We start from the raw sequence: 24,549 nt of genomic DNA on the forward strand, positions 1-24,549 counted from the left end.
ACTCATCAGGACTGCAGAGCCTGGAATGGCACAAAGAGTGGCTGGGAATTCCTCCTTCATCCCAAGCGCTGCCTGCTTGGCATGGACTTCCTGGGAGTTTATCTTTGGGGATATCACTGATGGGGGGTCAGGACACGGGTCATTCACACATCACAGGACACGGGTTTGGGGTGAGGCTTTGGGGGTTTTGGCGACAGTGGACCAATATCCAGGAAGGCAGAAGACAAGACACATCTGTGATGCTGCAGTGAAGCTTTAATAGAGGAGAAGAAAGGAGGCAACCTTCTCTGTGGTCAGCAGTTTAAGCAAGAGAAGAAAAATAAATAGATCCCATTCCTAGTAATGAGCACATTCACTATTGAGGTGATACAGATTGTGAGAAAACAAAATATCTCTAAAGAGAGGTAGTCAAGAGGAAGGAAGGAAGGAAGGAAGGAAGGAAGGAAGGAAGGAAGGAAGGAAGGAGGGTAGTTGGTTCTCCCCAGACTTTCCTTTTGTCCTGGCCCAGATGGCTAAAAAGCTCCCAGTTAGGAACTCACTGGAAGATGTGCAGATCCTGAGGCTCTCCTTATTCAGAGAACGGAGGGTTGCTGGGCATAAATGGAGGAGAGATAGCAGAGGAAGAAGGGAGATGTGCAAAGGAACAGCCAAGGGCAACTGAGGAAAGGTGAGGCATTGGCAGCTGCTGGTGTCAGAAAAGATGAGCACCTGAGACCATCTTTGCTTTGGATCCCAGATGCTCATCATTCCTGACTTCCTGCCTTGAAAAGAAAGCAAATCATATCCGGGTTTGCCATCTCAGTTTTCCGCTTGGAGCTTCCCTTTAGGATGGGGAATGTGGATGATTCTCAGTTGGGTCCGTATTGTGAGTGACGCTGAAACTCTGCCTTCTCTTCAGAACATGAGGTCACCTGGAGCGTCCAAGGAGGCAGCAGAAGGGAATCCTCAGAGAGGAAGAGGTTAAATACGGATATCATAGCTTCCTGTTGGAGTTATGAGAGTAATAGTAAGAGGATTATTAGAAATAACAGTAACAGTTCCATCCATGGGTGGCAATTGCTGCAGCCGATAGGGGCTGTTACTGGACATCTTGGAGGAAGCTTTGAAATCTGAAATGAGACATTTTCATAGATAATTCAAACTCTTATTTCTTTAGGAATCCACATATTTCTGAAATTAACGTTGTTTAATTATTGTAGCCTGGCCTGGGATATTAGGGTGAATGAGGCATAATCAATTCAATATGGATTTTGAAATTGGAAATGCTGAAAGATTCTACCTGCCCTCCCCGCCATTTTGACCCTTCTTCACTGTTCTTCTCAACTAAAAAGTTCCCAAAACTGCAAACATTCTGCAATCCCTTGATCATAAGGCTCATATATTTTTTGAGGTCAGGCAACCCAATCTGTACCCAGCATTACATTCAGAAGAGAGGGAGCTCCTTTTAATGCGTCCGACCTTCTAGCAGAGGGTCGTCCCCAGAGCAGGAATGGGGAACACTTTGAATCTGAACTACAAATCTCAGCAGCTGCAGGAAGCAGAGGAGACGAGGGCTGTAGTTTGGCAATGTCTGGAGGGCCAGAGGTTCCCCACCTCTCTTCACCAGAAAGAAGGATTCCCTTTCCAGGGTTTCAGGGGAGCACCTGGCTCTGCCAGACCTGCCTCATGCAGGAAAGGGTCAGTGTGGCTGGAACAAGGCAGCCCTGCATAGAGGGAGCCTCAAAAATCCAGTTCAGATGCTACATGGGCAGCAGGTGTGACCATGGCCAGAGCAGCTTTCTCCAGAAAGACAGGGAACAGGGACACTAGGCAAGGTTTTGCAAAACCACGCAGGACCATGGCTGCTATCTTCTTTTCCTAGCTGGCTCCAACCATGAAAGTACCCAGTTTCGCATTTCTAAAAGCCCCAATACAACTCTAGGTTAAAATTTTCTGTTGAGCTCTAAACAATCCCAGTAGCACAACTCCTTGGGTGTAGAGATTTGAGTTTCTCTTCCCAAAACTGCTTCTTGTCTCTCAATTGACAGCTAATTGAGTCAAACCAAATTTCAAAATTATTTTGTTCCATAATCAAACAGTTCCTTCCTTCTCTCCTCTAAGAAGCGATTCAGTTAAAGGCTACTTACCAAGTGATGGAGAAGCCGAGTGGCGGAAGAGAGGAAATATTTCAAGGCCCTGGTGGAAAAGCCTTTTATACAGTTTCTCTCTGGACTTTTAAGGCAACAGTTTGGAATGGCGCCACTAATTTGGCTAAGTATACCCCACCTCAATCAAGTCTAGACTTTACCAGAATGCCCCTGGCCACCCTCCCAGATCAAGTAACCCAATCTTACTATGTTGTAAGATTTCATGTCAGGCGACTTTTTGGCTCAGGAAACTGCTTTGCTTTTGGCTCAGCTTCATCTTGGAAGTTATTTGTGTTCCTCTTTATGGCATTTGGGGTTCCTCCTTCTCCTCATGGCCTGTGACTGGACTGGCCAAGAGGGAGGGAGGGAGCACTCTGAGGAGGACAATGAATGGAAGGCACCTGCCTCTCCTGCCGCATCTTCCTCACGTTGCCTTCCTCCCACCCGAGGCCCACCAACACACACCTGTCCTGGGCGCAAGGAGACACGCTCCGCCACTGCTGTCAAGGCTTTGGAACAGGAAATGCCATGATGGTCACAGCATAAGTATCCACCTTCCTTTTGGTACATATTATCCCTTGAATGGGACGCGGGTGGCGCTGTGGGTTAAAGCACAGAGCCTAGGGCTTGCCGATCAGAAGGTTGGCGCCTCCGGGTTGGCGCCTCCGGTAATGGCGGAATTCCTCTGATCGGGAGGAATTTGCCTTGTGGAAATCCGGGTCTGGCCGCCACGGCGAAGGCGGAGACCCACTAAAAACCACAGGCGGGTGAAGCCTGTGAACGTGGGATTTGGCTGGCACCTTTTGCACCTCCCCTACTCACGGGAAAACCCGGTTTCGGGGAACCGGAGCGACGTGGGGTGAGCGGCGCAGTGCTTCGAGTTGACTGCTTCTTCCATGGAGCGAAGCCGCATGGCTGTTGCCGGAGAGTGCTGACTTTTTCCTGTGGACAATTTGATCTTAAAGCAACTACCCGTGAGTAGAGTGGAGAATTGGATTTTTAAACGTCTTAATTTGGTGTCGAAACGGGGAGGTCCAAAACAGGAAGTCCACCTTCCCCTTTTGTAAATAGACTGAAGCAATGAGGGTGCAAGCTGAAGTCTCGGAAAGCCTATTGTAAAGGACTAAACTTCCATCGGTAAAAAATACTAAACCCCCTGTAATGGTATAGTGTGGTTACTCGTGCATAAACTGCCTCCACTTCAATTAGATGGTTTGCTCAAACATGTTTAGGGTTAGAGCTCGCCCTCCGTGACCTGTTAGTCACTTGCAGAATCTGCCAGTGGGCGTTTTTGAATCTCTTCCAGCATAAAAGCTGCTTGACCCCAAGTCTCCGCCTATGTTCCCTGCGCGGAACGCGTCTGCGCAAGTAAGGGGATGGCAAGGGCGTGCCAGCGCTCTCTCCGCTGGTTTCGGTTGAAGGGTCTTGGAGCCCTGACACCGATTCCTCCATCTCCTCTCTATTGGTGTCACGCTGAATTCCTTCCCACCGACTGGTTCCCTCTCCGGCATCGCTCTGGAGCCCTGCCTCCGCTTTTCACTCTGATGTCAGTTCCCTGACACCCCCCTTGGTGGCAGGAGAAGAGGGGGGGGGAAGTTTTGGACTGAGTATACCTGCAGGAGAGAGCGACCAGAGTTAAAATACCACCGTTCCGATCCTGGAAGCGGGCTGCCAGCAGGACTGACGTGTTTTGGAATGCTCATTGACCATGATTAGAACGTTCACTGACAGCTATTCAAATAAGAGAAATACATTGTTTCCACTGTCTCCGTCTGCGTTTAAAAAGGAGTAAAAGTAACTGAAAATTGAAACTAACTTTATTGTTTGAACTGTGTTTAAAAGGACTAATACAAATAGAAACTGTTTCCCTCTAGAGGAAGCCTTTGAAACTGTTACAAGAGCTGAGCTGGGGGAATTTCCAGCTGCAAGATAAAAAGCTGTGAGATTCTGGGACTCACCTTGAATCGGTTAAGAATGTCGACAGAAGAGGCCTTAGCGGTTGCATTAAGTAAGATAAATGACTCACTGGAACAGCTTAACAAGAAGGTGGATGTGGTAACTACCAAAATCGATAATTTGGGACAAAAAGTGAACATCAATACTGAAACTATTCAGAAATTGATACAGGAATCTACTTTGACATGGCAAACTGCGGAGAAGGCTAGGGAGAAAGTTGTTGCCGTTGAACCTAAAGTAACATAATTGGAGAGAGAGAGAGTCCCAGCCTTACAGATGCAACTTGATGACCATAAGTTGATGCCTTCTATGATTGAATTTAAAGAAAATCAGATTTTGAGGATCAGAGCCCTACCTGAACTGGAGAAGGAAAGTTTGATAGATTTCCTCACACAGGAATTTGCTGATTTTTGGGACCTGGACTTGGGTCAAGAAGAGATTAAAATTGTGAGGGCCTTCAGACTTGGAAGAGGAGGGAAAAAAGAGAAGAAAAAAATAAGAGACTGTTGGAACTACCAGAAGAACCTAGAAGAACAACAGTCAAGAGATAAAATTTTGAAAGACGTCCCAAAATATCTTTTGGATCTTAGGTTTAACTACGGAGATTTGGTTGCCCTGTCGAGAAGGAATAAAATCATCTCTATTTGGGAGTTTCCCCAAGATCTACTCTACAGCCTCAAAGGAAGGAAAATAAAAATAAGATCAGTAGAAGACAAAGTAAAGTGCATGTATAATTACGAAGAAGACTTGCAAAAGGGACTTGGAAAAGAGTTAAGAGCATCGGACAGAAGATTACCAGGTTGATGGACTATATGGAATTGGCGGAAATGACTGGCAGAATCCGAGACCAGGGAGAAGAGACGGTGGAAGAAGATTGGAAAAAGTTTAAAGACTATTTATAGAAATATTGTAAAATTAATGCGTGTTAGAAAAATGTTGGAATGAAGTTATATGGCTTTAGTAGAAATGTTATAAGGAATTAAGCACAAATAGATTATTAGAGTATTAAAGGGAAAATAAGGTTAAAATATGTTAAGACAATTATATGACAGAAAATAGAGGAAGATGGAAAGGAATTGCTGAAACAATTAATAGAAGTGGAATACAAAAAGGGAGGTTGAAACAAGTGAATGAAAGATAAGATATTGAAATGGTATGATGTGTGTTTTAAATTGTTTTTGCTTTGTTTGGTTTAGTTTATTGTGTTAATGTTGTGTTGTGTAATATTTATACATTGTATTGTATTGTTTTTTTTCTCTTCTTTTTTCTTTCCTTTTTTGTAGTGTTTAAAAGTAATAAATATTATTTTTAAAAAAACAAAACAGAAGGTTGGCGGTTCAAATCCCCGCGACGGGGTGAGCTCCCGTTGCTCGGTCCCTGCTCCTGCCCACCTAGCAGTTCGAAAGCACGTCAAAGTGCAAGTAGATAAATACAGTGGTGCCCCGCAAGACGAATGCCTTGCAAGACGGAAAACCCGCTAGACGAAAGGGTTTTCCGTTTTGGAGGTGCTTCGCAAAACGAATTTCCTATGGGCTTGCTTCGCAAGACGAAAATGTCTTGCGAGTTCCTGCGGGTTTTTTCCCCTCCCCCCCCCCCTTTTTCCCAAGCCGCTGAGCCGCTTATCAGCTGATCCGCTAAGCCGCTAAGCCGCTTATCAGCCGCTAATAGCGCTAATCCACTAAGCAGCTAATGGGCTTGCTTCACAAGATGAAAAAACCTCAAGACGAAGAGACTCGCGGAACGGATTCTTTTCGTCTTGCGAGGCACCACTGCAGGTACCGCTCCGGCGGAAGGTAAAGGGCGTTTCCGTGTGCTGCTCTGGTTCTCCAGAAGCGGTTTAGTCATGCTGGCCACATGACCCGGAAGCTGTATACCGGCTCCCTCAGCCCATAAAGCGAGATGAGTGCCGCAACCCCAGAGTCGGTCACAACTGGACCTAATATTTATTAAATTTTAGTTTAACAATATAATACATAGGTAATAACACAATCTTTTCCAAAATCCACATTTCATATTCATCTTTGGACTTCCTCACACCCCTTGTTCCTGCTTTCTAAACTCATAAATTTTACCAGCAAATTATTAACTTGGTTTAATTCATATAATATAATTTTTCAATCTTAATATCTCAAATTTTAAGATTTAACATACTCTTATTGAAACTTAATTATAAAATGTTACTTATCCAAAATTTATCTTTTCATCTTCCAATTAAATTTAAATTTATATTCTTTATAACTAGTTTGTTGAAGCCATGTTTTTGCTAATCTTACATCTTTCTTAACAATCATACAATTTACAATATTTTTGTAGATAGTCCTTGAATTTCTTCCAATCTTCCTCCACCAGTTCTTCTCCCAGGTCTCGGATTCTGCCCGTCATCTCCGCCAATTCCATATAGTCTATCAGTTGCATCTGCCATTCTTCCAGTGTGGGTAATTCTTGAGTTTTCCAGCTTTTAGCGATGAGTATCCTTGCTGCTGTTGTAGCGTACATAAAAAAGGTTCGATCCTTCTTTTGCACACTCTGACCAACAATGCCCAAGAGAAAGGCCTCTGGTTTCTTAAGGAAGGTATACTTAAATACCTTTTTCAGTTCATTATAAATCATTTCCCAGAAAACCTTCACTCTAGGGCAAGTCCACCAGAGGTGAAAGAATGTTCCTTCAGCTTCTTTACACTTCCAACATTTATTATCAGACACATGGTATATCTTTGCAAGCTTGACTTGGGTCATGTACCACCTGTATATCATTTTCATAATATTTTCTTTCAAGGCATTACATGCCGTAAATCTCAAACCTGTGGTCCATAACTTTTCCCAGTCAGCAAACATGATGTTGTACCCTATGTCCTGTGCCCATTTTATCATGGCTAATTTGACCGTTTCATCCTGTGTATTCCATTTTAACAGCAAATTATACATTCTTGAAAGTATCTTAGAGCTGGGTTCTAACAGTTCTGTTTCTAACTTTGATTTTTCCACCTGGAATCCTACCTTTTTGTCCAACTTAAAAACTTCTTTAATCTGAGCATAATGTAGCCAATCTCGCACTTTATCTTTTATTTTCTCCATACTCTGCAACCTCCAGTTATCTCCATCTTTTTCTATCATTTCCCAATATTTCGGCCATTTGGCCTCCATATTGAGTTTTTTCAAGGCCTTAGCCTCCATTGGTGATAACCACCTTGGGGTCTTGTTTTCCAATAAGTCTTTATATTTCAACCAGACATTAAATACTGCTTTTCTGACAACATGGTTCTTGAAATTCTTATGTATTTTAGCCTTGTCATACCACAGATATGCATGCCACCCAAACGCATTGTTGAATCCTTCCAAATCTAAAACATCAGTGTTCTCAAGAAGTAGCCAGTCTTTCAACCAGCAGAAAGCTGCTGATTCATAATACAACTTTAAGTCTGGCAGGGCAAAGCCCCCTCTTTCTTTAGCATCAGTTAATATCTTAAACTTAATTCTGGGCTTTTTGCCCTGCCAGACAAATTCTGAAATATCTCTCTGCCACCTCCCAAAACACTCCATTTTATCCACAATTTGCAAAGTTTGAAACAAAAACAACATTTTTGGCAATACATTCATCTTAATAGCAGCAATACGTCCTGTCAAGGAAAGTTTCAATCTTGACCAAACATCTAGATCCCTTTTAATTTCAGACCAACATTTTTCATAATTATCTTTAAATAAGTTCCTGTTCTTCGCTGTTATGTTTACCCCTAGGTATCTTACTTTTTTAACCACATTTAATTCTGTCTCTTTCTGAAACCTTTCTGATTCTGAAGAAGTCAAATTTTTTTCTAAAACCTTGGTTTTTTGCTTATTAAGTTTAAATCCCGCCACTCGACCAAACTCATAAATCAATTGCAATACCCTTTTAGTACTAGGCTCTGGCTCCTGTAGGGTCAAAACTAGGTCATCTGCAAATGCTTTCAGTTTATATTGTTTCGCTCCGACCTGGATACCTTCCACCAACCGGTCTCCTCTGATCATATTCAAGAGCACTTCTAGGACCGATATAAATAACAAAGGGGATATAGGGCAACCTTGTCGTGTTCCTTTTTCCACAACTGGACCTAAAGGTCAGCGGTCCCTTTACCTTTACCTACCCCTTGAATAGATCAGAACCTTAGTTCAACGTTCATCGTGCCTCTATCATTGAGGTTCAGCTCAGGGATGTCTTGTCCATAGAGGCAAGTGGTACGGGGTGCCGGGGCGCCAAGTTCTGGAGGGCGCCAGGGAAGAGGCAGAGGCTGCACGCGGGGCCTCCAGGCATCAGCTCGCCGCCCTCACCCGCCTTGCTGAAGCAGCGCCATGCCCAGAACCTCTGCCTCTTCCCCACCGGAGGCGCCCCCCTCCAGCCTCTGCCCGCCTCCTCCAGCCCCACAAAGCTGCCGACAGTGCCGTAAAAAGGTTGGCAACTCCTGGACAGGGGGGCGTGCCGGAGGGAGCTTTGCACCACGCGCCGGATATACCTAAGATGGCCCTGGTTCAGCTCATGCCGAAGACTTCTTTACCACCTTCTAGGAGGTTTGGAAAGCATTCAGAGTGAGCTGGAGAGGTGGTGGCAGAAAAGCCAAACAGGACAAATAGCTAAACCTGGCTTTATAAATGTGAGGCTGAGGAGTCAGGTACCCTAGACTGAGGTGAATCAAATGCCTCGCAGAATCAATCCGCGTAGTGTAATCTACTGTGGTTGGAATTGCCTGGCATTCATGAATCTCTTTGTAAGTGTGAACTTAAGTTGATGGGCTCCTGCTGCTTTGAACCAAAGGCCTTTGCAAAAGCAGGAAGGCCAAAGCCTTATTGCTCTGTTGCAGAAAATGTCTTGAGGGCTTTAAGTGCGAAGGTGGAATGTTCTGGAGCAGGCTGTTTGCCTTCAGGAGAGTCGGTGGAGAACATTCCCTACTTGGAGCCAATTAACTCCCTTTCATTTCAGGTAATTAAAGGGCTACAGACAGCCACCCTGTTGCAATTAGGAATTAGGACTAGAAGTTATGGCTTCTAAAATGTCGTCATCATCAGGCCCAACAACAGCAGCACAACATTTTAGCACTTGTACCATTGCTTCTGTATGGAAGAAACAAATCTGGATAACAGGATCGGACAAGAAATGTACAGGATAACCTTCGACAAATTAAAAGGCATCCTATTTATCAAAACCATTTCAAATCCAAAACAGAATGGGATAAAAGTACCCGCCTAAAAGGCTGTTTAGAAAAGGAGTGTTTGCACTAAAATGGCATGTAGTTTCCCCCTTACAGAACTACAATTCCCAGCACCCTTATCAATCTAGAGTTCTTTCGGGGGTGAAATCTGCTTGAAAGGTATAGTGTGCATGTAACTGTCATGACTTCCCCTCCAAATGTGGCACTTCAGACGCATGAAGGATTTTGGGACGAATCCCATTGAAAGGAACACAAATTACATCCCAGATGAAGCTGAGCCAAAATAAATCAAAGCAGCTGCTGGTGCCAAGGAGGAGCCTGGCATGAAAGATAACATCTCTGAAAACATTACATTGTAGCACCCTGCTTGTGGTTAACGCTTAGCTGGAATGAAATATTCAACGCAGCAATAGAGAAATTAAAATAATAATTTATTTGTCAGACAAATAAACGATAGGCACAGTGGTATATGGTTACCAAAGCTCTGCCCCCTTCTAGCCCTGATGGCCAGCACTTATATTTCCTTAATCCAGCCCCCTTGCTCCTCCTGTGGCTGCCTCTGTCCAATCAGCCTGGTTGAAATTCCTATTGGCTGTTTGCTAGAACCAACCATAAAAGATACATCCATTTCCTATTACCTTTTATGGGAGACAAAGAGCTATATTTCCTTCTATCCATAAATGGCAGACAAGTAGCCATATATCTTACATTTGCCTCAACAAGGCACCTTAATTACCAGATCACCTTTTGCCCTTGTTGCCCCTCCATTCCAAAGTAGATGGCTAAAACAGATGGCTCATGGTCTTACATTCTGTCTTAAACAGAGATCTTGGGTTCACATTCTCACACACCATCAATGAAATAAGAACATTTCTTACTTTCTAAATCCTTTGCATAATTACATTTAAGCCAACAAATCTCATACATTAACATAGATAGCTTTTTAGAAGAAAAGGCCTTTGTAAAGTAAAACTCTTCAGTTTACACCCCCCTTTCCCAGCCAGCTGCTTTTCCCATTAGCTCTTGCACTTTAACCTTAGGAAAATGTGGCTAGTCTCTAATGGGAGGCACATGGTATTATTTTCTGTTAAACAATAAATCCTACTATTTACTAACTCTTAATTAGTGTTTTTGCAGCTTGACTGTATTCTGTAATATGTAGGGTCAGTGTAACCTTTACTCCCAGTCTGTAATTCCCTTTTACAACTTTGAGAATTTTGGCTCCTGCTACTGCTATAAATCAGGGGGGCCCTTGAGCAGGAAGATAAACAACTGCTAGAGTACTTAGCCAGCTGGTTTCTGCCTGGCATGAAACATACAAACATTTGCAAATATATCTTTAAGCTCATTTTAAAATACAGGCCTTGATCAGATGCCTCAACATCAAGAGGTGTCTTAATGGCTAGGAATATTCTGGCCAAATTCTAGACCAAGCTGCGGTTGGGTATACTTAGCCAGATTACTACCGCCAGGCCAAACTATTAGCTTCCAGGGCCAAGAGGAACCATAGAGAAGGGGTCACCTCCTAGCTGTGCTCCTGGGACTCTTTTGTGCTCACAAGGAATTTCACTCAAATTTGAGCTTGCACTTCTCACTAGACTCTTAGAAACGTGCAGCTGGCTACACTGATGTAGCATATGTCCATAACCAACAGTCCTCTTGGACTACTGCAATGCGCTCTACGTGGGGCTACCTTGGAAGGTGACCCGGAAACTACAACTAATCCAGAATGCGGCAGCTAGACTGGTGACGGCTGCCGAGACCACATAACACCGGTCTTGAAAGACCTATATTGGCTTCCAGTATGTTTCCAAGCACAATTCAAAGTGTCGGTGCTGACCTTTAAAGCCCTAAACGGCCTCGTCCCTGTATACCTGAAGGAGCGTCTCCACCCCCATCGTTCTGCCTGGACACTGAGGTCCAGCGCTGAGGGCCTTCTGGCGGTTCCCTCATTGCGACAAGCAAAGCTGCAGGGAACCAGGCAGAGGGCCTTCTTGGTGGTGGCGCCCGCCCTGTGGAATGCCCTCCCATCAGATTTCAAAGAAATAAACAACTACCTGACATTCAGAAAACATCAGAAGGCAGGCCTGTTCAGGGAAGTTTTTAATGTGTGACATCTTAGTGTATTTTTGGTCTTTGTGGAAGCCGCCCAGAGTGGCTGGGAAAACCCTGCCAGATGGGCAGGGTACAAATAAATTATTATTATTATTATTGTTTCTTGTTTGTGTCAGGGACTGGAGTGTCTTCCCTCCCCTGCAAAGCCAAGAGGTCCCTTTGATAGGTGAACTACCCCTTGGGACTCTTGTGAAGATCAAAAGAGGAGCTGAAGGAAACGTACACACGGGGAACCCATGTACGTTAAGGAAAGCCATTCAAGAGCTGATTCCTCACGATGCAGCTGCAAGGCACTTTGTGACTGCCTTGGCAGTGTTGCTGGGCAGAAGTGGCACAGTCAGGCTGGGAAGGCAAGGGGCTCAGGTTACAGCCTTCAGAGTGGGAAAGGGCAGAGAGCGTAGAGCACTCTGGAGAGAAGCATTGGAGCTGAGGCCTTTGGGGAAGAGTTGCAGGACTCCGTTGCAAGAGAATTGCAAGAGAACTCTTGCGGACTTTGGCGCAGCAAAGAAACCGTCCGGGCTCAGAGAGGGAAAGCTGGTTGTAACATCTTGTAAATAAATACGTGTGTGAAAGGAAGGAAGGAAGGAAGGAAGGAAGGAAGGAAGGAAGGAGGGAAGGGGCAGCTGGGCACTTTTGTGGGTGGAAACAGATGAGGGTGAAGAATTGGGATCTCTTGCTCCCAACAGAGCAGAACTTGCAGGCTGGCTGTGTGTGTGTGTGACCTGTTCTGGATCTGCTTGGCCTATGTTTGAAAGATCAGGTGTGTGGCATGGGAGCTCCATGGGGCCCATTCCCCCCTGCCCCCCTCTTTCTGGGGCGCTCCATTCATGGCTGCTGGCCTGACTTGCTTTGCAAAGCTTTGGCCAGTGTGCTGTAGTGGTTAAGAGCTGTAGTCTCGTAATCTGGTGAACCGGGTTCGCTTCCCCGCTCCTCCACATGCAGCTGCTGGGAGATCATGGGCCAGTCATACTTATCTGAAGTCTCTCAGCCCTACTCACCTCACAGAGTGTTTGTTGTGGGGGAGGAAGGGAAATGAGAATGTTAGCCCTTTGAGACTCCTTCGGGTAGTGATAAAGTGGGATATCAAATCCAAACCCTTCTTCTTGGCCGGTGCTCCCGCTCAGAGCTCTGCTTCCCAGCACCCTTAGCAATCTGGAGGGGCCAGTGTCCTTTGAGGGAGAAAATGTGCTTCCCCTGCGATTGCAACATCCAGTGTCTTCGTAGGTGCCAAGTCATAGGTCCTAAAGGAGGATTGAGTCAAGAATATGCCCCAAATTCCTTTGAAAGGAATGCAAAGAACATTACCCAAGGTGAACCCGAGTTAAAAGAAAGCGGTGCCTTGAGAGAAGGAGGAGGCTGACAGGACAGCTAATTTATTGGAACACATGACATTGCAGTCGGATGGAGTCTCAGTGGCGAGGAACGTTCAGCCCCAAAAGTGGAGGTGGACCATACTTAGCCAAATTAGTGATGCTGCACCAAATAATTTGCTCCAATTGCATAGTGCTTTTTCACCAGTGCTTTTGAAGATCTCTCTTCAGCTGCTGAGCTTCTTCAGTTTTTGGTAAGTTCCTTTTAAGTAAATCAGTTCAGGTGGCGCTGTGGTCTAGGGCTTAGGGCTAGAGCCTAGGGCTTGCCGATCGGAAGGTTGGGGGTTCAAATCCCCTCGATGGGGTGAGCTCTAGTTGCTAGGTTCAACCTAGCAGTTCAAAAGCATGTCAAGTGCAAGTAGATAAATAGGTACCGCTCTGGCGGGAAGGTAAACGGCATTTCTGTGCGCTGCTCTGGTTCGCCAGAAGCGGCTTAGTCATGCTGGCCACATGACCCAGAAAAACAGTCTGTGGACAAACGCCAGCTCCCTCGGCCAGTAAAGCGAGATGAGCGCCGCAACCCCAGAGTCGTCCATGACTGGAGTTAACAGTCAGGGGTCCCTTTACCTTTAAATTGATTCGTAGAGCAGGGAACTGGGACACGGGTGGTGCTGTGGGTTAAACCACAGAGTCTAGGACTTGCCGATCAGAAGGTCAGCGGTTCGAATCCCCATGACGGGGTGAGCTCCCATTGCTCGGTCCCTGCTCCTGCCAACCTAGCAGTTCGAAAGCACGTCAAAGTGCAAGTAGATAAATAGGTACCGCTCCGGCGGGAAGGTAAATGGCATTTCCGTGTGCTGCTCTGGTTTGCCAGAAGCGGCTTAGTCATGCTGACAACATGACCTGGAAGCTGTCTGCAGGCAAACAGCGGCTCCCTCGGCCTATAGAGCGAGATGAGCGCGCAACCCCAGAGTCGGTCATGACTGGACCTAATGGTCAGGGTTCCCTTTACCTTAGACCAGGGAAGGTAGGAAGTGATTGACCATGGGCAGTGCTTTTTTCCTGGGGGGAAGCAGGAGGACGCATACCCCTAAACATTTTGTGAATCTAAAGGGAGAAGAAATTTTTAGTTTATTCTCTAGCACGGTGAATTGTCAGTTCCATTGCTACCCCTGATGGCGGCCTCATTCCTGTCACTGTGTTTCCAGAGTCTCAGACAGAATGAGGATACCCCTAAATATATTTTTTTAATAAAATGATAGACTATGGGGCAGATATTTATTGGGGGCTTTTCTTTTCAACATGCCTTCTTACTTAGTTCCACATAGAAATCAGATTTGGGAAGAGGCCTTCAAAGGTTTACATGTATTTCCCTGTGCCGCTGGCAGTGTTTTGGGCTCAGACAGAAATTTCACTTCTAAGAGGGCTTTTGAAAAGTGGAGCTGGCACTTTGGCCAATGCCTCCCCTCCATGCTGTTGGGTCAAGGCTCTTCTTGATGGTCTAAACGAAGAGGAAGCTTCTGGAAAGCCCAGCCTGAGAAGAACGCTGGATTTCAGCACAAACAGGGAAAGATGGAGAAGAGGCACAGAGAGCTGGCCTCGGGGTTTTTTATATCAATATTAATGATAATAATACTTTTAAGTTACTACCTGTCCTTGTTTAAAATAATGCCCAACCATCAAATACATTTTCATCTGTTTGGCAATCTGAAGGCTAATGACTAATTTCCCTGTGTTTCGACATATTTGTGAACATATTCTTGAAAATGATTTATTTCAGATTCCCCAACATTCTTCCAAGATGTCCCATGCCAACGTTGGAGCAAGCCTTATGATTCCCATGATACTATGCCCTGGATCGACAACTCCATATTCACAGGTTTTCGGGTCCAGTTCTACCTCCCAATGTAAGAGATTTTCGACAGTGGACCAAACGCCCTCAGAAGTTTGTGGACTCTGCTTCATTGGAGATTTTTAAGCAGAGGCTGGATGGCTTTTCCGGGGTTGGACTGGAATTACCTTTGGGTAATTCCAGCTCTACAATTCTATGATTCTACAATTCTATGATTCTGCACCACAACAAATTGAAAATGTGTTTCTTAGAAGAAAGTGTGTATAAAAATGAGTATATTAGTGAAAAGAACACACAAGACTCACACAAGATTTTAGCTAAACTTTCTGTTATGTAATCAAGCCATCAATTCTATCACGTGGGGTCCCACCTTATCTAAATTATATAATTCGGTATTTGAACTATTGATATTAATATATTACAAATTGGTATTGTTGTAACAAACCTATTAATGGATTGTAATTGAAAACTAATAAAAATTATTATCAAAAAAGAAGAAGTAATACATACAGAAGTTTCTCGTGTTTTGGTGATCTTGCCTGGACCATCGGCCTCTGTGTTGATTTCTCTTCCTTGTGGCTAAGGATTCACTTCTGGAATACTACAAGGGCTACTCATGTTTTGAGAAAAAATCCTATCCCTGACTTTACGAACCCTACTGTAAAGAGTCCAAAATACTTATCCTAAAAGAAGGGCCCCAGTCTGAAAAGTGATGTGGCAAACCTGGATAGAGGTTGTGATCTCAGGGGCCAAAAAGTCAGAGGTGCTCCTGCCTGGGACGTGTCCTGGTCCTCAGGTGGGTTTTGAAGCAGCCGGGTCATGGCAAAGTGATGTCTTTGCCCCCAGAAGTGCTCAATGTCTTAAAGAACTGCCAAGGTGACTGCAGATCCCAGAAGAAAGTTGCAAGAGAGGCCATATTGCGCATTGAGGCTGCTGCTCAGGTGCAGAACAGACACAGGGAGCTCAACTGTCAATCTCGCTGCTGCCCCTAAACCCACTCCCATTAACAAGACAAGTCTGTGATACTGCACTGAAGCTTTAACAGTGGACTTCCTGGGAGTTTAATGGACTTCCTGGGAGCTGGTCTTTAGGGATATCACTGATGGGGGGTCAGGACACGGGTTTGGGCTGAGGGCTTGGGTATTTTGGTGACGGTGGACCAATATCCAGGAAGGCAGAAGACAAGACGCATCTGTGATGCTGCAATGAAGGAGGAGAAAGGAGGGAACCTTCTCTGTGGTCAGCAGTTTAAGCGGGAGAAGAAAAATAAATGGATCCCATTCTGAGTAAAGAGCACATTCACTATTGAGGTGGTACAGATTGTGAGAAAACAAAATATCTCTAAAGAGAGGTGGTCAAGCAGAAGGAAGGAAGGAAGGAAGGAAGGAAGGAAGGAAGGAAGGAAGGAAGGAAGGTGGTTGGCTCTCCCCAGACTTTCTTTTTGTCCTGGCCCACAGGGCTAAAAAGTTCCCAGTTAGGAATTCATTGGAAGATGTGCAGATCCTGAGGCTCTCCTTATTCAGACTCAGAGAACGGAGGGTTGCTGGGCATAAATGGAGGAGAGATAGCAGAGGAAGAAGGGAGATGTGCAAAGGAACAGCCAGGGGCAACTGAGGAAAGGTGAGGCATTGGCAGCTGCAGGTGTCAGAAAAGATGAGCACCTGAGACCATCTTTGCTTTGGATCCCGGATGCTCATCATTCCTGACTTCCTGCCCTGAAAAGAAAGCAAATCATATCCGGGTTTGCCATCTCAGTTTTCTGCTTGGAGCTTCCCTTTAGGATGGGGAATGTGGAGGATTCTCAGTTGGGTCCGTATTGTGAGTGACGCTGAAACTCTGCCTTCTCTTCAGAACATGAGGTCACCTGGGTGGGTAGAAACTAGGTTCCTATACAAAGGCAACATTGACATCCATTGCTCCATCCAGTTTCAGCCACAGGAATGTGACTCTAGGAAGGCGGCCCAGAAGGGAATGTAGCCCTTGGTCTGGAAAGATAGGTTCTCCACCCCTGGTGTAGAAACAAAGCCCTCCCTTGAAAGCACTGAGTTAAGCAGTTGTTGCTGCTGCTGCTGTTTTAAGAGCCTCTTATTTGCCAAGATGGCCTTCTAGAACTTCTCCTCCGTGAACCCTCCTGGATTACAAACCTTTTATAGCCTTTTATAGCCTTTTATAGCCGTTTTTATAACCGTTTTTATTAGACTTTTAACTATTTTACCTCTGTTAGAAGTTTTAACCATTCTATCTCTACTGTTGGCCAATTAACAAGGATATTCAAACCTTCTGCTGAGAAAGCCTGCTGCTGATTAGAAACGCCGCCTTGAAGACTGGGTATGCTGAGCAGTGGAGGAGGAGTAGCAGAGGAGTTGTGTCCACAAAAGATAAGTTCTCTTTTTATCTCCGTTTACCTCTACTTTTAACCTCCGTAGTCAGTGAGACAGTGACAAATGGGTCATGGCAAGCGACCAAGATCTGCTGAGAAAGGTTGACAGACTCTGGGGTTGTGCTCAGTGAACAATCTCTCCCTTTCATCTCCCCATACACCTCCTAGAACTGGGACTGGGAAGGAAAAACTCAAGGCCTATTTTTATCCAAAAGAGGTTCGGCAGCCGCCCTATCTTCACGAAGCTGGTAATTAGCAGACGGGGAGGTCAGCTACTGGAAGGACGCCGAGCTTTTTATCTATAAAAAGGGAGGAATTGAAGTAGGTACAACCCCAAGAAACACAAGGCAAGTTCAACTCGATAATTACTTAACTGGCTACGCCGTGAGGCTGTTGAATGAGAGAGAAAGTCCTAGTTGAACTTTAAAAGAAACAAGTTATAGTATGAAAGCCTAGGACTAGTACTATTTTCTAACATTTTAAATAACTGATACCTCACAAGCTCCGATGTAAATTGCTGGAGAAACTAACAAGTAAATTGCTGGTAACAAGTAAATTGCTGGAGAAACTAACAAGTTGGAGAGGTTGGAGAGGTTTAGGAGGCAACGTCCACAAATCGGCATTTCTGCTATTGCTTACTCCAGCTTAGAACAAAAAGATAAGTTACCGTCAAGCAAGCAACCCCTACCATATATCCATATATACCCATATACCCACTATGGTCCTCACCAGGAAAAAATACAAGGACCAAGGAATCTTGCCTAATTCACCACAGAGCCCGATGGAGCGTCGAAGGAGACAAAGTAAAATTACCAGCTACTTTCCTCAAAAAGACGCGAGTAAGAGAACTCAGAACGAGAGTATTCTAGATGTAGCTATGCCTTTGCCACTCACAGTGTTGGATTGGTCAACACAGCTAAAGGATTTGCAGACAAACAACAAGTGGACAAACCATCCAACAAATTTGGCCCAAGAACTCGCCATAGCAGAGAATGCTACAAAGGCTAATACAGCCAACACACCTGATGCTAATCCTTATTTGTCACCGCTGGAACTTGGAAGTAACCTTTCAACCCATTGGTTGAAAGCCAACGACAGCGGAACAGAAATGCGGGGTGATTATCTTCAGGAGCAGATATACCAGATTTCTACGGATCTCCTTAACGTCAAAAAATTTTTAGCGATAACAAACGGGCTTCTCCTGACCCTAGTGGATAATTTCAAACAACATGTGAGCGCTTCAGTCCAGAATACAAATCCCCTAGCCAGCCCGGATCCACCACTCCCCAGCAAACCCCGGAGGAAAAAAGCTGAGCCTAAGATGAAGAAAAGCAAAAATATAAAAAATCTAAGGCGGCTTAAGACAACTCACCGTACCTGCAAAAAATATTGGCAGAAGCTCTTTAACCTTCTTCCATCCCTTTCTACAAGTGGAACAAACAAATCCAACTCAAGTGCTATCAAAGAAACACGTAAAGTAGATACACCCACAAAAGAATTTAAACCAAGTTTTGAAGAATCAACACCGAGCGGGGACAAAGGAACTAATCCATCTACAGTTATACCGCCCCAGAGTCCTCTTATGGCCAGCACAGAATCTGTAGACAGAGGTGAGCTGGCGACCCAAACTATTGAGGGGAACCACTCCTCTCAAGCTCGACAGATGCTGTGGCCCAAAAGAGAATGGAGTTTAGTCCTAATCCCACAAAAGCTTGTCTTTGCTAATTACCCTAAACCGCCTAGATTTTATGCAGGGTCGGACCGTATAGACCACTTTTTGTCCATTATAAGAGGCATTTTACCGGGGATAGTAAAAGCAACTGACATAGCCGCTATAGAGTATCTACATCAAGATGACTGCTCGGTACGAGCACTGATTACCTTTTTAGATCATAATCTGGCCAGCCTTATTTTTAGAGCTAAAAACCTATTCAAAAAAGAAAGAATAGTCCTATTAAGAATATTTGAAAACAGAGCACCTTTAACCTCTCTGATGGGGACCAAGGGCATAGGAATGGAAGTTCACAAAAGGGAAAAAACCAACTACCAAAACCATCAAAACAGAAAGCATAAGTTCCAGCAGGATCATCTCCTTCAAACAGTATCAAATGATAAAAAGGAAGCTCCACATCCAACTGGCATTTGGCCTCCCACGTGTGATAGTGAGGACTCCTTTTTGGAGGAAGAACTCTCGCTGATAAAGCGATTCTGGTCACTGCATCCACCAGCTCAAACTGAGATCCTGAAAAGACTTGATTTACTTCGGAGCAGACTAGAAAAAAAGGATGACCAAGGTGAGACAATGAAGGACCCTTATGTGCAGCCCATATCTCCCAAATGTCTAGTGGATAAGAAGACAGTGGGAGGCACCTTTAAATGCGTAGACGTGGAACTACAATCTGAGCCCCCTGTGATGTACAATAAAGTAAGACCAAATCAAGGTGTGAAATCTCAAAGCTCCTGGCACAGCTATCTTAAATTGTCTCCGAATGAATTAGCTTCCCCCCCAACTCCAAAATCTAGCCCCAAATCACCAAGAAGAGAGGACCACTACACTCTCTCCAAGCAGTCATCCTCGAAAAGAGCCAACGGGTGTGTTTTTTTAGACACCAAAGAATTGCTGGACGTGGTGGTGACATAGACCCAGCTCCCCGAAGGGCCCGGGGCCTAAAAGTGCTGTCTTGGAATATCGCGGGTTGGCACGCCAAGAAAAACACTCAACAATTTTTGTGCTACCTTAAGCAATTTGACATCATCCTCTTTCAGGAGACATGGCAGAATGACCCTATATTTCTCAATGGGTATAACTGCCACTACCTGCCTGCCTCTCCATCTCTAAGGGGCGGCAGATCTAGTGGTGGCCTAGCTTGCTTCATTTCCACGGAGCTGGCGCACTCTCTAACAGCCCTACCCAGCTGCAATTCTTTAGCAACAGCCGCTCTACTTAGCTTCAAGAGAACTACTCTTTTGCTGGTCAATGTTTATATTCCCCCAGGCCAAAAAAACTCCGTGGTCAAGGCTATATGGGCTGAGCTAGAGGCGTTTTTAGAGCCTCTCGAATCTACTTACCCGTCTGCCCTGACTATTGTGTGTGGAGACTTCAATGCTCGCATAGGAACAGATGACAACAGTCTATACACTCACTTCAACCTATTTATGGACCCTGAAGAACTGACGGATATTGGTGCGACACGACTGTCCAAAGATAGCAGAAGTAATTTTTCAGGTCTCTGCTTAGTGCAGGCTGCCAGACGGAGGGAACTGCTGATATTAAACGGCAACATAGAGGGGGATCGCCCCGGGGAATATACCCATTTCTCCAAGGCTGGGGGAAGCGTTATAGATTATATTCTAATCTCAAGATTTGCTCACAGCTTTGTAAGGAAGTTCCTAGTGGGCCACAATACTCTGAGTGATCACCTACCTCTAATTTTAGAGCTTGCAGGTCGGCCTTTTGACTATTCGATTGCCGAGCCACAATATATACCTTCTGTAAATTTGGGTATACCTGCTCCCAAAAGACTCAAATGGTCCCCAATACTGAATGAAAACCTAACCCTCCTTCTTCAGTCAGTGGAGTTAAAGCTTATTCGCTCCGCTATTGTGTCAGGCAATTCAGTAGATGTGATGATGGAACGCTTTAAATTACTTTTGGAAAGACTGAAATCCCATTTAACAACAGTGATACATAGCGCCGCTACAAAAAGGGCAAAGGACGGAGCTAGCTGGTTTGACCTGGAGTCCAGGCAAACAAGGAGACAAATGAGAACTGCCTACCAGAGATATAGGAAATCAGGGACTGCCCCCCTACTTAATGCTTATATTGATCTGAGACGGTCTTACAAACAATTACTAAGGAGAAAGAAACTGGAAGCTGAAAGAGCCGCATGGCACAGTTTGGTTAAGGCATCACACGAGAAAGATACCACTTGCTTTTGGCGAACCATATCTGGTCTACTGGACCAGGAGCGTACTAATTCCATCTGTACAGTGGAACCAATGGAGTGGTTGCGCCATTTTCAATCTGTGTTCTATGACCAGGAAGCCCAACATTACAAATTATGTATTCAATTGGAGGACCTACCTCACTGGCCACCAGTAACTGTTAAGGAAGTTGAGAACTTAATCGCACAATTAAAGAACAACAAGGCCCCAGGGATTGATTACATCCCTGCCGAACTTCTGAAGTCCAACATTGGCTGGTGGGCCCCCCTGCTGGCGTCTCTATTTTCTTGGATCGACTCAACGGGTTTACTTCCAGATGGTTGGACTGAGGCAATAGTTATTCCAATCTACAAAAAAGGACCTACGCCAGACCCGGCGAGCTATAGACCAATCAGCCTTCTGCCTATACCCAGCAAACTATATGCCAAACATCTTTATATTAAGCTAACTAGCTGGCTGGAAACTGAAGCTATTCTAGCGGAAGAGCAAGCGGGTTTCAGGCAAGGCAGATCCACCATAGACCACTGCTTCACCCTAGCCTATTTAATTGATAAATATGCCAAAAAATCCCGCGGGGTGCTATATGCAGCCTTTATCGATCTAAAGGCTGCCTTCGATTCAATTCCACGTGCAAGACTCTGGGATAAATTGAGCACATCAAGTATAGACAAAAGACTATTATTCCTGATCAGCTGTCTATATAAAGACACGGTGCTGCATGTAAGAACTTCGTTAAATGGCCATCTTATAGGACCAGTTCCTGTCAGCAAGGGGGTCAAGCAAGGTTGCATCCTGGCCCCAGTTCTATTTAACTTTTACATCAATGATATGGTTAACTGTTTGTCATCTCCGGACTTCCACGCCCCCAAACTGGCTGACAAATCAATATCAGTACTTTTGTATGCTGATGATGCGATACTCCTATCTCGAACAAGAATAGGCTTAAATAGGCTCATAGGTGAATTTTCAGCATACTGTAGGAGAGAGCAACTGGCAATAAACTATCAGAAAACCAAAATTATGGTTTTTGCAAGGAAACACAGACAGTACAGCTGGAGGATGGATAACCAGACAATTGAACAGGTTAAAGCCTTCAAATATCTGGGTATCGTGTTCCAGTCGACCGGGTCCTGGGATGTCCATCAAAAATGTGCCAAAGAAAAAGCAGCTCAAAGTATTAAGATGCTGTCCCGCTTCTTTTACACAAAGGGGGGCAGATACATCCCAGCAGCCCTTGAAGTTTTTCAAGCAAAACCTTTGGCGCAGTTACTGTATGGGGCACAAATCTGGACGGGGAACCACTGCTCCAGTCTTGAAACTGTTCAGTCTAAATTTCTAAGGCAGATATTCGGCGTCCCCCCCTGTGTTCCAAACGCAGCATTACGACTCGAGGCCTGCCTTCCATCTGTAGAAACTCAGACTTGGCAAAGAACATTCAATTACTGGCTTCGTCTTAATCTAAACCCACCTGGTCTACTGCCTCTAGTAATGCAAGATTCTCACAAAAGCAAGTGGTTCAAAACTGTGCATCAAAAACTCCTTACATGCGGTTTGCATTCACAGTCCCTACTATCAATGGGCCTCATTAAAGCAAAGAGTCTAATTGGCCAGCGCCTGAAAGACATTGAACGGCAAAACAACCTGACCATCTTAAAGAAACTGTGCCCATGGTATACCTACTTTCCCCCTTCTCATTTTGACTCCCCAGCCTCATATTTGTCTAAATTAACCATCCCAAAATACAGACGTGCCTTTACATTGGCTAGATGGGATGTTCTTCCTTCTGCCGTACTCGAAGGTCGTTACCAAAAGACTCCATCTGAAAAACGACTCTGCCCATGTGGAGATGGTAACACGGAAACAGTGTCCCATGTCCTTCTATCTTGCCCTATTTACAAAGACCTAAGGAATGAGATTATTACTCCACTTATTCTCTCCAACCCCGGCCGTTCACCAGACATTACACTGTATTTTCTCTTATCTGATACGGATAGTCAGATAACAGAGAAGGTCGCGAGGTACATCGAGAGAGCTGTGAAATTGAGGGCCACCATCTGAGTGACAGACTTGTTCATCTGACGGACCCCCTTTTGCCTGTTCTTTTCTTCTTTTTATTCTTATTTTTATTTTTATTTTTAATTCTTGTCTAGCTGTGGCCTGTTGGCTTTGCTAATAAAGTTTTGATTGATTGAGGTCACCTGGAGTGTCCAAGGAGGCAGCAGAAGGGAATCCTCAGAGAGGAAGAGGTTAAACCCGGATAACGTATCTTCCTGTTGGAGTTATGACAGTAATAGTAACAGTTCCATCCATGGGTGACAATTCCTGCAGCAGAGAGGGGCTGATACTGGACATCTTGGAGGAAGCTTTGAAATCTGAAACGAGACATAGATAATTTCAGAAATATGTGGATTCCTAAAGAAAGAAGAGTTTGAATTATTTTGTTTAATTACTGTAGCCTGGCCTGGGACATTAGGCTGAATGAGGCATAAGAAATTCAATAATGATTTTGAAATAGGAAATGCTGAAAGATTTTTTTCCCCTCCCCACCATTTTGACAAAGTCTCCTCTTTCTGCTCCCTGTCCCCTCTGATGAAATCCAACCTTCTTCTTCCATAAGAACATGAGAAGAGCCGGCTGGATCAGGCCCAAGACATCTCTCCCAACCTGTGGTTTCCAGCGGCTAATGTTCAGAAGCATTGATGGCCACAATTGTGCAGGGAAAGCATAACATTGGTGACTAGTAGCCATCAATAGCCCTCTCTTCCTCCTCCTCCTCCTCCTCCTCCTCCTCCTCCTCCTCCTCCTCCTTTTTTAAAAATTTTTCTACTCCTCTTTGAAAGCCATCCAAGTTGCTGTCTGTTCTGGTCCTGGGGGCTAACCGAGAGGCGAGATCCAAGTCCAGCCCAAGGCTGATGGTGCGGTATGGAGGCTGTCCATCAAAGCTGTAGCTGGGTCCAAGGCAGGGAGTCGGGTGGGGTCAGGAACTCTGGCAGAAGAGCAGGACCAGGAACAGGCTAGCAACAACGCTGTTCCCGCAACCTGGGACTGGGGCTAACTGGATTTTATCTGCCCTGAGGCATAGGGCGGCCCCGGTCCACAGGTTGTTGGACCTTTTCCAACGTTTTGCTATTGGGTCCCCGGAGCACAGATTCACACAAAGCGGCAAAACGTCCTTGCAGGTTATTAACAGGATTTTATTTGAAGTGCATATATGCAGAACAAAGGTACAGGGCGATAAGCTTGCAACCTGCACACCCAGTAAGGTTGCGCCCACTTTTTATACCCTTTAGAAGCATAGACATGTGTTCACATGTAAAACATGTGATTTACACTAATAGCAATAAGATGGGGCTTTGTTTCTTGTGTTAAAGGTAAAGGTAAAGGTACCCCTGCCCGTACGGGCCAGTCTTGACAGACTCTGGGGTTGTGCGCCCATCTCACTTAAGAGGCCAGGGGCCAGCGCTGTCCGGAGACACTTCCGGGTCACGTGGCCAGCGTGACATCGCTGCTCTGGCCAGAGCCAGAGCCGCACACGGAAACGCCGTTTACCTTCCCGCTGGTAAGCGGTCCCTATTTATCTACTTGCACCCGGAGGTGCTTTCAAACTGCTAGGTTGGCAGGCGCTGGGACCGAGCAGCGGGAGCGCACCCCGCCGCAGGGATTCGAACCGCCGACCTTTCGATCG

This window comes from Podarcis cretensis (genome assembly GCF_951804945.1).
Source record: "Podarcis cretensis genome assembly, chromosome: 16".
NCBI classification, from domain to species: Eukaryota; Metazoa; Chordata; class Lepidosauria; order Squamata; family Lacertidae; genus Podarcis; species Podarcis cretensis.